The following is a 10,208-nucleotide window of genomic DNA, read 5'->3' on the forward strand; positions in this document are numbered from 1 at the left end:
GAATCTTCCGATTCATCCAAGACTTCTGGTTGGGGAACTCCCAGTATTAGCACATGATTACACACTCATCCACATATTCTCGGTCAGTTGCTGAACTCTCAATTGTCCTTTGGATCATCCTCACAGCTGATTTTCCCAATTTCTGGTCACAAGACTTCAAACAAGAAAAGGAGGGATGATCAACACCATGAAATCTTAACTCCAAGACATGATAAATAAATGAAGCTTTTTTTTTCATGATGAATGTCTCATCAAGAAGTTGTTTCCTATTTTTGGAAGAGCAATGGACAATGAATCCATGGACAAATGAAGGCTTACTAGTGATGACTCTGCTTTGTATCTAAAGAAGTAAATATAACATATCCTTGGTAAAGAGTGAATGAAATCGGACACTTTCAAATTTCTCATTATTATTTTGTAATCTTTTCATATCCTCATCCTTCCTCATCACTTTCACCTCCTCCAACTAGACAACTGCCTGAGGTCTAGGGCACATCTTTGTAAATAATGGTCTTCTACTTAGACATTTAGAGAATACATGCTAGACTGTTCACAGAAGAACTCTTCTCATTGTACTATGTATAATGTAGCAAATAAACATAATCTAAACTTTAAACTGCAATTTAAAGTAGTACATAGAGCACAAATATCTAAAGTTAAATTGTCTCATTTCTATTCAGACATAAGTCCTCTATGTGATAAATGTCAAATAGGGGATGCTTCTTTTGTTCATATGTTCTGCATCTGCCCTGACTTAGAAGAATTTTGGAAGATGTTTTTTTTCAAATACTATTGGTAATTCTTGTTAAAATTGGAACCTTGACCTTTTATTACTCTTTTTGGATTACCTCAAGATGTTGATTTATCATTGACTTCTATTAAGAGCCAATTTTTATCTTTTACATCATTGTTAGACAGACATGCAATTTTGATTAAATGGAAAGATAATACTCAACCTACACATGCACAACGGCTAAGAGATATTATGGTCTGTTTAACTCTATAAAAATTAGATGTGCTATCAAGGATTCAAATGTTAAGTTCCAAAAGACATCAGGTCTATTTATGGACTATTATCCTAATCTTAAGGTTGTTCTGGAATTGTGGCGCAATGTTGTCCCTCTCCAAGTTGTTGTCACTTAATTCATACATTTCAACTTTCAACCTTGCTTTGAGGAAGGGGTTTTGAAATTTTACTTTTTAGTTTTATTTCTGATAACTATCAAGTTCTTGAAACCCTCCCCCCCCCCCATTAATGGTAAGATAATGGGTTTATTGTTAATATACAATTAAAAATGAACTGGCATTCTTACTTGCTGCAGCTGGACAAATAGTTTGTAAAAAAAAAACTACAAAAATTGGGGAAAAAGAACCCACAATAGTATATTTCATTGAATTAAAAAAGAGTCAATGAATACAAAAAATATATAATAAATATTCACTGTTATACAAATGTAAAAATAAAGCGACTTACCAATAATGCAGACAGTCCTTTTGTGGTGTTGGAGCAGTCCATGATTAGTGTAACAAGGGAAGGTTCAGAGCCTGACAACTGCTGGGGAAGAAAAAAACTGTTCTTGAACCCTGATACTGGTCCTCGCGCTTCTGATTATAACCAGCGTAATGTTATGCTAATAACAGACTGCTCCAACTTTACAAATAGGACAGACTATCTGTACTATTGGAACACCACATTTTTTCCTGAAATCTTTCTTTACTTTATAAAATATTTTTAATGTTTAACCTATAAATCCTACATACAAAGTCTTTTAATAAAACAAATAACAGGTCATATCATATAAATATGGATAGAAAATGGAAAATCTGATAAATGTGCATATCTATCTCTCTACCTATCTCTCCCTCTCCCCCCTCTTTCTCTATCTATCTATCTATCTATCTATCTATCTATCTATCTATCTATCTATCTATCTATCTATCTATCTATCTATCTATCTATTTATCTATCTATCTATCTATCTACCTATCTATCTTTTGCATTTATTATCTCATTATAATAGAACATAATATGATTGAAGTTGATTTTTTTTTCCCTTTACAAAGTACCTGTTCAGCGGCTGGAAGTAAAATATTTAGTGTATATGAACCTTGCACCATGTGTATGACAATAACTATATCATCATAGCCATAATACTTTGAAAGTGCTTCCTAAAGCCAAGGTATTTTCATTGAATCATTGCCAATTGTAGATTTCAGTCACTCATTTCCCCCACTAGTTCTGAATTGTACTTGTTTGCTGCAAAGAGAATGAAGGAGATGATTATTTGATGTCATTCAACCGCAGCCATATCACTGATAGCAGAAGAAACATCAGAGAAGATAGAACTCCGAGAGGAACGACTTCCTCCGTATCTGTTGCTGCTAAGCCTCTCAACATCTCAACACTTAATTCGTTGCTCTTTTATCTGCGATCTCACAAAGTTCTAACAAGGTATGGGCATCAGCGGTGCACAATTCTTCAAACTGTAGAAACAGAAGTTTATTAATGAGGGGTAAATATAATTTTTCTTTCTCTTGGCATCAATAAACTCAATTTTTCATTTACAGTCAGATACTATCATGTGTCTGTGTTTTTTACTGGAATAGGAGAAGAGAAGCCAGGTGACGATCAGCACTAGAGAGAGCCAAGTTCTTTCTGATCTCCTCATGCTCCGGGAACCTCACACTTCAGCATCACAGCCAGCCATATGTTTTTACTGTGCCATGCTGAGCAATAGGTCCATTTTTCTGTTACCGTTGCAACTCCATTGGCAAACTATTCTTCTTGAGCAGGATTACAGGAGCCAGGTGAAACTCCAATTAACCAGTGCATGCACCGTTATACAGTGGAGCCATCATCATTCCCTTGCCAATTGTGTCTTAAAGAGGACTTCCGTTTTCTTGTAGATATTAAGATTGAACAAAAGAGCCAGTTGTAAATGACCCTGTGCCCATGACATGGGCCAAATGGCTGCTAACCTGTAAAAAATCAGGGCTTACTTGTCAGTTCCAGAAGCTGAGCAAAAAGGTATTGTAAAGGGACGTAGAATATAATGACAACTTGGGAAAATTAATGGACAAAATGTGTGGAGCACCATCAAACAAAATTTGCCAATTGCACACATGAACAACCACCAGAGTTGATGGCCAAATGTTGTTGCACAATACTCCAGCATAAAAAAATAGATTTGAAGGTACATCTTAAAAAAATGAAAAGATGCAGATGCCTGAAGTAAGAGAATCAGTAACCAGAGGACATGGGTATAAGGTGAGGGGGAAGAAATTTAGCAGGAACCTGAGGGATTTTTTTTTACACACACAGAGTAAATGCAATTGGCAAATTTTGTTTGATGGTGCTCCACACATTTTGTCCATTAATTTTCCCAAGTTATAACCATACAACCACTTACAGCATGGAACAGGCCAGTTCGGCCCTACTAGTCCATGCCGTAGCAAATCCCCACCCTCCTAGTCCCACTGACCAGCACCCGGTCCATACCCCTCTAGTCCCCTCCTATCCATATAATGATCCAGTCTTTCCTTACATGTAACCAATGATCCCGCCTCGACCACATCTGCCGGAAGCTCATTCCACATCCCTACCACCCTCTGCGTAAAGAAATTTCCCCTCATGTTCCCCTTATAATTTTCCCCCTTCAATCTTAAACCATGTCCTCTAGTTTGAATCTCCCCCTTTCTTAATTGAAAAAGCCTATCCACATTTACTCTGTCTGTCCCATTTAAAATCTTAAACACCTCTATCAAGTCCCCTCTCAATCTTCTACTCTCCAGAGAAAAAAGCCCCAGTCTGCACAATCTTTCCCTGTAACTCAGACCCTGAAATCCTGTCATTATATTCTACGTATCTTTACAATACCTTTTTACTCAGCTTCTGGAACTGACAAGTAAGCTCTAATTTTTTACAGGTTAGCAGCCATTTGGCCCATGTCATGGGCACAGGGTCATTTACAACTGGCTCTTTTGTTCAATCTTAATATCTACAAGAAAATGGAAGTCCTCTTTAAGACACAATTGGCAAGGGAATGATGATGGTTCCATTGTATAACGGTGCATGCACTGGTTAATTGGAGTTTCACCTGGATCCTGTAATCCTGCTCAAGAAGAATAGTTTGCCAATGGAGTTGCAACGGTAACAGTAAAATGGACCAATTGCTCAGCATGGCACAGTAAAAACATATGGCTGGCTGTGATGCTGAAGTGTGAGGAGCCCCGGAGCATGAGGAGATCAGAAAGAACTTGGCTCTCTCTAGTGCCGATCGTCACCTGGCTTCTCTTCTCCCATTCCAGAGTGTATGGAATGGACTGCTGGAGGATATAGTTGAGGCAAGTACTCTTGTAACTTTTTAAGAAAAATTAATGGATGGGTATGTGGATAGGATAGATTTAGAGGGATATGGAGTGAAATTCTAAAATCTGCTGACACTGTGATTGTCCTAAAAATACAGAACTACAGGAACTCAGCAGGTCCTGCAGTGTCAATTGGAGGTAAAGATATTGTTACGAGCCCAGAGGACCCCAAACCCCAGCAGGAATAGATGATCACTAAGATCAATGGTTACTTAAACAAAAGTTGCTTTTAATTATCTTTAAACATGAAAACAGAATTACAGTTTAACATAACGAACCCAACTTCTAATTCTAAGCGCACGTGTGCGTAATGTGTCTGTAAATTCAGAAAGGTTATTTGGTTCATAGTCCAATGTCACTTCTTGCTCGTCCAAGTTCACTGGTTGCAGGCAATTCTTATACTGTGAACAGAATTTAACATTTATAAAGTTCACCAGGCTTTGCTGCTTGAAAGGTAAATGGTTACCACTCAGGAAGGTTCTTGTCAGTTTTCAGAGAGAGACCTGTTGTATGATGTCATCCACAACTGATTCCTTTTTAATCAGCTACTTCAGTGTCTTGTTGATAAAACTTGCCCCATCAGGGTTCTCCAGATGATAACCTCTTTCTTTTAGGTCACCACAGAGTTCCTTTTTGTTTCACTTTTTCCAAGTGAAACACTAGACAGCCAGACCTCTCCTCTTGCATGAACCATAAAGGCTTTCACCAGGCCATCTTCCAAAATGGGGCTTTCCATAAGCTTGCCAGCTTGTCCTGTTCCAGTCCCAGCTGCTTCTGTTGGCTGTAACCCTTCAAAAAACATACCGAGCGTTGTTGATCAATTGTGTGTGTTCAGGGCCCAGAGGACCCCAAAACCCAGCAGCAATAGAAATTCACCAAGACAAAAGGTTACTTAAACAAAAGTTACTTTTAATTTTCTTTAAACATGAAGATAGGATCAAACTTTAACTTATTTCTATTAACTTAATTCTAATTCTTATCACACATGTATGTAATATGTATAAGTTCAGAAAAGTTCTTTGATTCACAGTCCAATCTCACTTCCCACTCCTCCAAGTTCACCAATATCATGCAATTCTTATACTATGCACAGAATTTAACATTTATGAATTTCCACCAAGCTCTGGTGCTTAAAGGTAATTGGTAACTGCTCAGGAAGGTTCTTGTTGATTTCACAGAGAGATTCGTTGCTCATTGGACACACACAAATGGATTTACTCTGATCAGCCACTTCAGTGTCTCTTGCCGAAGAAACTTGCCCCATTAGCATTTTCTACAGAGTTCTTTTTGTTTCCCCTATTTCAGGTGAAATGCTCCAGCCAGCCATTTGCTCTTGTATGAACCACAAGGGTTATCAACAGGCTGAACTCAGAACTCACAACCCATCTTCAAGATGGGGTTTCACAAGCTGCCAGCTTGCCATGACTGCAGAAACCAATTCTCTCTCTATCTCTTAGAGAAAGCCTGTATTACTTCCTCTCTCTCTCTCTCTCTCTCTCTCTCTCTCTCTCTCTCTCTCTCTCTCTCTCTCTCTCTCTCTCTCTCTCTGAGAGAAAGCCTGTTGGACTCTCTCTGCTTGCAAAGCCACATGGCCCTCTTAGAACAATAAATTATCTTCCAGACAGCAGTGGTTCCAGCAAGATCTTTCATCTGTTGCCTTTTGTAAACAACAATCCATCAGTAAAGTCTCTTGAGCACTCGCCAAAGCTCTTGCAAAGTCTGTGGAGCCGATATGTCTAGCATTAGCAGAGCTCCAATATTTTAAATGAGATCTGTTTTAAAATGATTGTATGTGACCTATTCTAACAAACCTTTCCCAATTTATCTCCCAAAAACATTACTATTTTCTGTCACAATATATAAACAACTTTTCAGACCTGACCCTTCCTTCAAGGTATGAATAAAAAAGAGGAAGGCACCAGAAATAAAAGAAATGGCAGGAGGAGGATTACAGACCAACAGATGAAAGGTGTTCATTGGATATATATATATATATATATATATATATAGGAGCACAGGAGAGAGAAAAGGTGAGAATTGATTTGGGAAATGGGGAGGCTTTGGCTCTGTGAATGCAGACCTAGAGGAGAGGAAACATTGTGATGGATGGGGAACGGGAGGGGCTTAAGAAACCAGAGGAGTTGATGTTAATGTCATCCAGTTGGAGGGTGCCCAAATGAAAGGTGCAGTATTTTTCCTTCAATTTGCGGGTGGTCTCTGTTGGCAATGCCCAAGTCCATGGATAGACACGTCGGCAAGGGAATGGGGTGGAGAATTGAAATGGGAGATCCTTGCTATTGTGGTGGGCAGAGCCAAAGTGCTCAATGAAGCAGTCGCCTAGTCTACATCCAGTCTCCCCGATGCAGAGGAGACCACAACAGGAGCGTCAGATGCAGTAGATGGCTCCTGCAGATTCACCACTCTGTGGTGACCTAAAAGAAAGAGGTAATCATCTGGAGAACCCTGAAGGGGCAAGTTTTATCAACAAGATACTGAAGTGTTTTGGGCCATGAATGGCAGTGACGTAGGAGGAGTGTTCACAAGTGGAGCACCTCCTGCAACCACAGATGTAGGTGGCAAGGGGGTGATTGGTGGGAAGGAAGGAGTGGACACTTCCCTGAGGAAGGCGGCAAGGGGAAGAGAAGGGATGATAGGGTCACGTAATAGGTAGTGTCAATGATGAAATGAAGGAGGATGAGATATTGGATATAGAGGATAGTAGGGTGGTAGATGAGGAGAAGGGGTATCCTGTCCTTGTTCAATGTAGGGATAGAGGAGGCCAGGCCAGATGTGCAGGTAATGGAGGATATGTAGGTAAGTGCCAAGTTGATGGTAGAAGAGAGGAAACCATGTTTTTTTTTTAAAAAGGAGGTCATCTCAGATGATTTGGCATGGGAGCAGATATGATGGAGATGGAGGAATATGGGACAAGCATAGGCATGTCGGAATCATTTATTTTATATTTAGACGTACCCCACAGTAACAGGACATTTTGGCCCATGAGTTCGTGTTGCCCAATTTACACTCAATTAACCTACATCCTGGTACATTTTGAATGGTGGGAGGAAACCGAGGTTTCCTTATATCTGCATGGAAACCCCATGCAGATATAAGAAGAATGTACAAACTCCTTTCAGATAGCTCGGGATTCGAAATCCTGTCCTGATCGCTGGTTCAGTAAAGGAGTTGTGCTAACTGCATGACATGGAACATTTTAGACAACATGGGCAAGTTGGGCTAAAGACCAGTTTTCTTCCTGTATGACTCGATGAATCTATGACTCTATCTAAGAAGACAGTCTACTGTCAAGATAAAATTATGTCCAGGTGTGTTCTGGAGCATCAATAACATTGATGAGATCTGCAGAAAAAAAAATGATGTCAAGCTTTGGTATTTTCTTGATATATATATCAGACAATCTTAATAAACCTCATCTCTGATATGAAATAAATCAATACTTGCAGAGTTTACATCATCAAGCATCCACATACTTACAGCTGGTGCAGAAGGTGACATTTATTTTTAGAGAACTGCTAATATAAAAGGAAGGAAGTTTTTCTTCAGGCTCACAGGATATTGCTTAGACTCCTTCTGCATTCTTGTTTTAAGGTGCAATGATTCAAGAAAGAAAGATTCATCTTGAGGAGGAACACACTGCAAATCCACCAAAATGATTCCTGGGCTTAGAGTGGAAATAAAGATAGAACATTACAGCACAGAAAACAGGCCCTCTGTGCCAGACTTTGACCCACGAGATATGTTATATTTGTCTTGAACTGAGAAGATTCAGGGTGATGTTAATCTGGCATTTAAATTATAAAAGATGGAATTTCCTCTGATGGTTGAATCCAGAATGATTTTAAATGTGAGATGCTGGGACATTCAGCAGTGAAATTGGGATGGACTTTGGGGAGCTCTGGATCGTGATTGTGTCTCCTCAGGAAGACCCAAAAGATGGAACCAAGTTTAAGGACTGCAGATTTTCTTTTTTCAGGCAGTAAAGTGAAGAGGTTGAGATTAAATTTTGGCCATGAAGTTTGTGGTGCAGATCCATCATGATCTAACTGACTGAGAGAATATGTTTAGAAAGCCAAAGAGGATCCTTCTGTTCCTCTTCCCTTGTTTGTTGGTGATGACAGGCATAAGAAAATCTAACTTTGGCTTCCAGCCTGATAACACAACCTGAATGCTGTCTAAAATCTTGGTTTATGTGGCTGAGTGTGGATGTAATTTCTTGAGCGACTGCTGAGGGGGATATTAAAAAAAAACTGAAGAAATAAGCAACTGATATAATTGGTGCAGCCTCTTTCACATTGATGGAGAAATATGGATTAGGTATCCGTTTTGCCGAACACCTACACTCGAGCTTCCTGCAGCCAATCATTTAAACTCCCCCAATCATTTAAACTCTACACATTTATGTCTGTGGTCAAAGAAGCAAAGCATATACTTGAGGAATATTATATTCCTTTTAGAAAGCCTTAAATCTAATGGAACGAACATCAATTTTTCTAATTTCAGGTAAGACTCACACCTGAATTATTCCTCTGTTTCCACCTCTTCTTTAACAATTCTGTGGTAATTATTTTTTACAGCCTCTCTCTAACTTTTGTTTCCCCCCCAACCCCCACCTTCCCATGTACACTTTCCCTCAACCTATCTCTCTAGCCCCTTTCACACTTGCAAGTGATCCCAGGAATCAAACACCAATCGGCCTTTAAAGTATCTAGTGTGAAAGCAAAATCAGCTCAATGCTGGCGTCAGATGACATCATCTCATGCTGGGGATTGACGGCTTCGAACTCTAGTACAATCTCCAGCATCTGCAGATGCCAGCATTGAGATCAGACAAGTGTGAAAGGGCTAATTGGATTGTGGGATTGAAATTACCCAATATTTTGCATGAGTGCAGGAAGAAAAGATTAAAATTAAGGTATAAACTTTGCCATGGGAAAGTCACAGTGAGCGAGAGAGAGATAGGAAATAAATGGCAATAAACAGCAATAATTAGCAATAGTGGACAATTTTTAAACAGCGTGGGAAAATTTGTAGCTCTATAGCGCACAATTTATAAAGACCATGGAAAAGAAAAGCAATGGCGGACCTGACTTCCCATAATGCTGTGTGGCAGAGAAACCCCTCTATGAATGCTCCATGTATGCAGCTTGGTATACAGCCCTTTCTCTGCTGCATGGAATTCTGGGAGGGCAGGTCTGCCATCGCTTTTTCCCATGGTATTTATAAATTGTACGCAATAATGTTACCATTGCTCCCATGCTATATAAATTGTGTGCTAATGTGCTACCAACTTTCCCACCCTGTTTAAAAATTGTCCGCTATTACTATTTATTGCTTGCATTTTCCCACATTCCCTTAGAAAGGTTTTTTTAGGACAGCAGAACAAGAACAGGAGCTGAAGGGCTCATTGTGCTGTACATAAAGCTTAATTATAATTATGTATGATTAATTTTGTTCAAATATAAAGATCATAATACATTGATCAGGATTTAGGGCAGGCCCACCATCGCTCAATGTGTCATGACATCACCGGTAGAAGGTAGAACAGTCCTAACCCCGGGGATGGCTCCTTGCAAGAGTAGAAGCATTCAGTGTCCCAGTTAGGAGTGGTCAAGTGTGAAAAGCCAAACCCCCATTCCTATCCCAGGACACTGAACAGCCAATGTAGTGGGATGCAAGTGTCAAATGGACTCAAAACTATTTTCTACCCATGGATGCTGTTTGAACTGCTGAGTTCCCCCAGCAATTCTTTATTTGCTCAAGATTTCAGTATCTGCAAGCTTTGAATTTCTCTAAAGGAGTAAGCTGTTGAAAATATTAAAA

The 10,208-nt window shown here is 39.4% G+C and overlaps 1 long non-coding RNA gene across 2 annotated transcripts in view; it reads left to right on the forward strand.

The window, feature by feature from the left end:
• LOC138753670 (uncharacterized) overlaps window positions 1-8,599 on the forward strand; it is a 33,601-nt gene extending 25,002 nt beyond the window's left edge. Inside the window, exons 2-4 of one of the 2 annotated variants that reach the window (XR_011351356.1) lie at window positions 2,306-2,452; window positions 6,244-6,398; window positions 7,978-8,599. This is a non-coding gene — a long non-coding RNA (uncharacterized lncRNA). The remainder of the gene's footprint in view (window positions 1-2,305; window positions 2,453-6,243; window positions 6,399-7,977) is intronic. The other variant, XR_011351357.1, reaches the window with a different exon arrangement.
• Window positions 8,600-10,208: the final 1,609 nt, after the last annotated feature.

Source organism: Narcine bancroftii, chromosome 1 (assembly GCF_036971445.1).
Source record: "Narcine bancroftii isolate sNarBan1 chromosome 1, sNarBan1.hap1, whole genome shotgun sequence".
NCBI classification, from domain to species: domain Eukaryota; kingdom Metazoa; phylum Chordata; class Chondrichthyes; order Torpediniformes; family Narcinidae; genus Narcine; species Narcine bancroftii.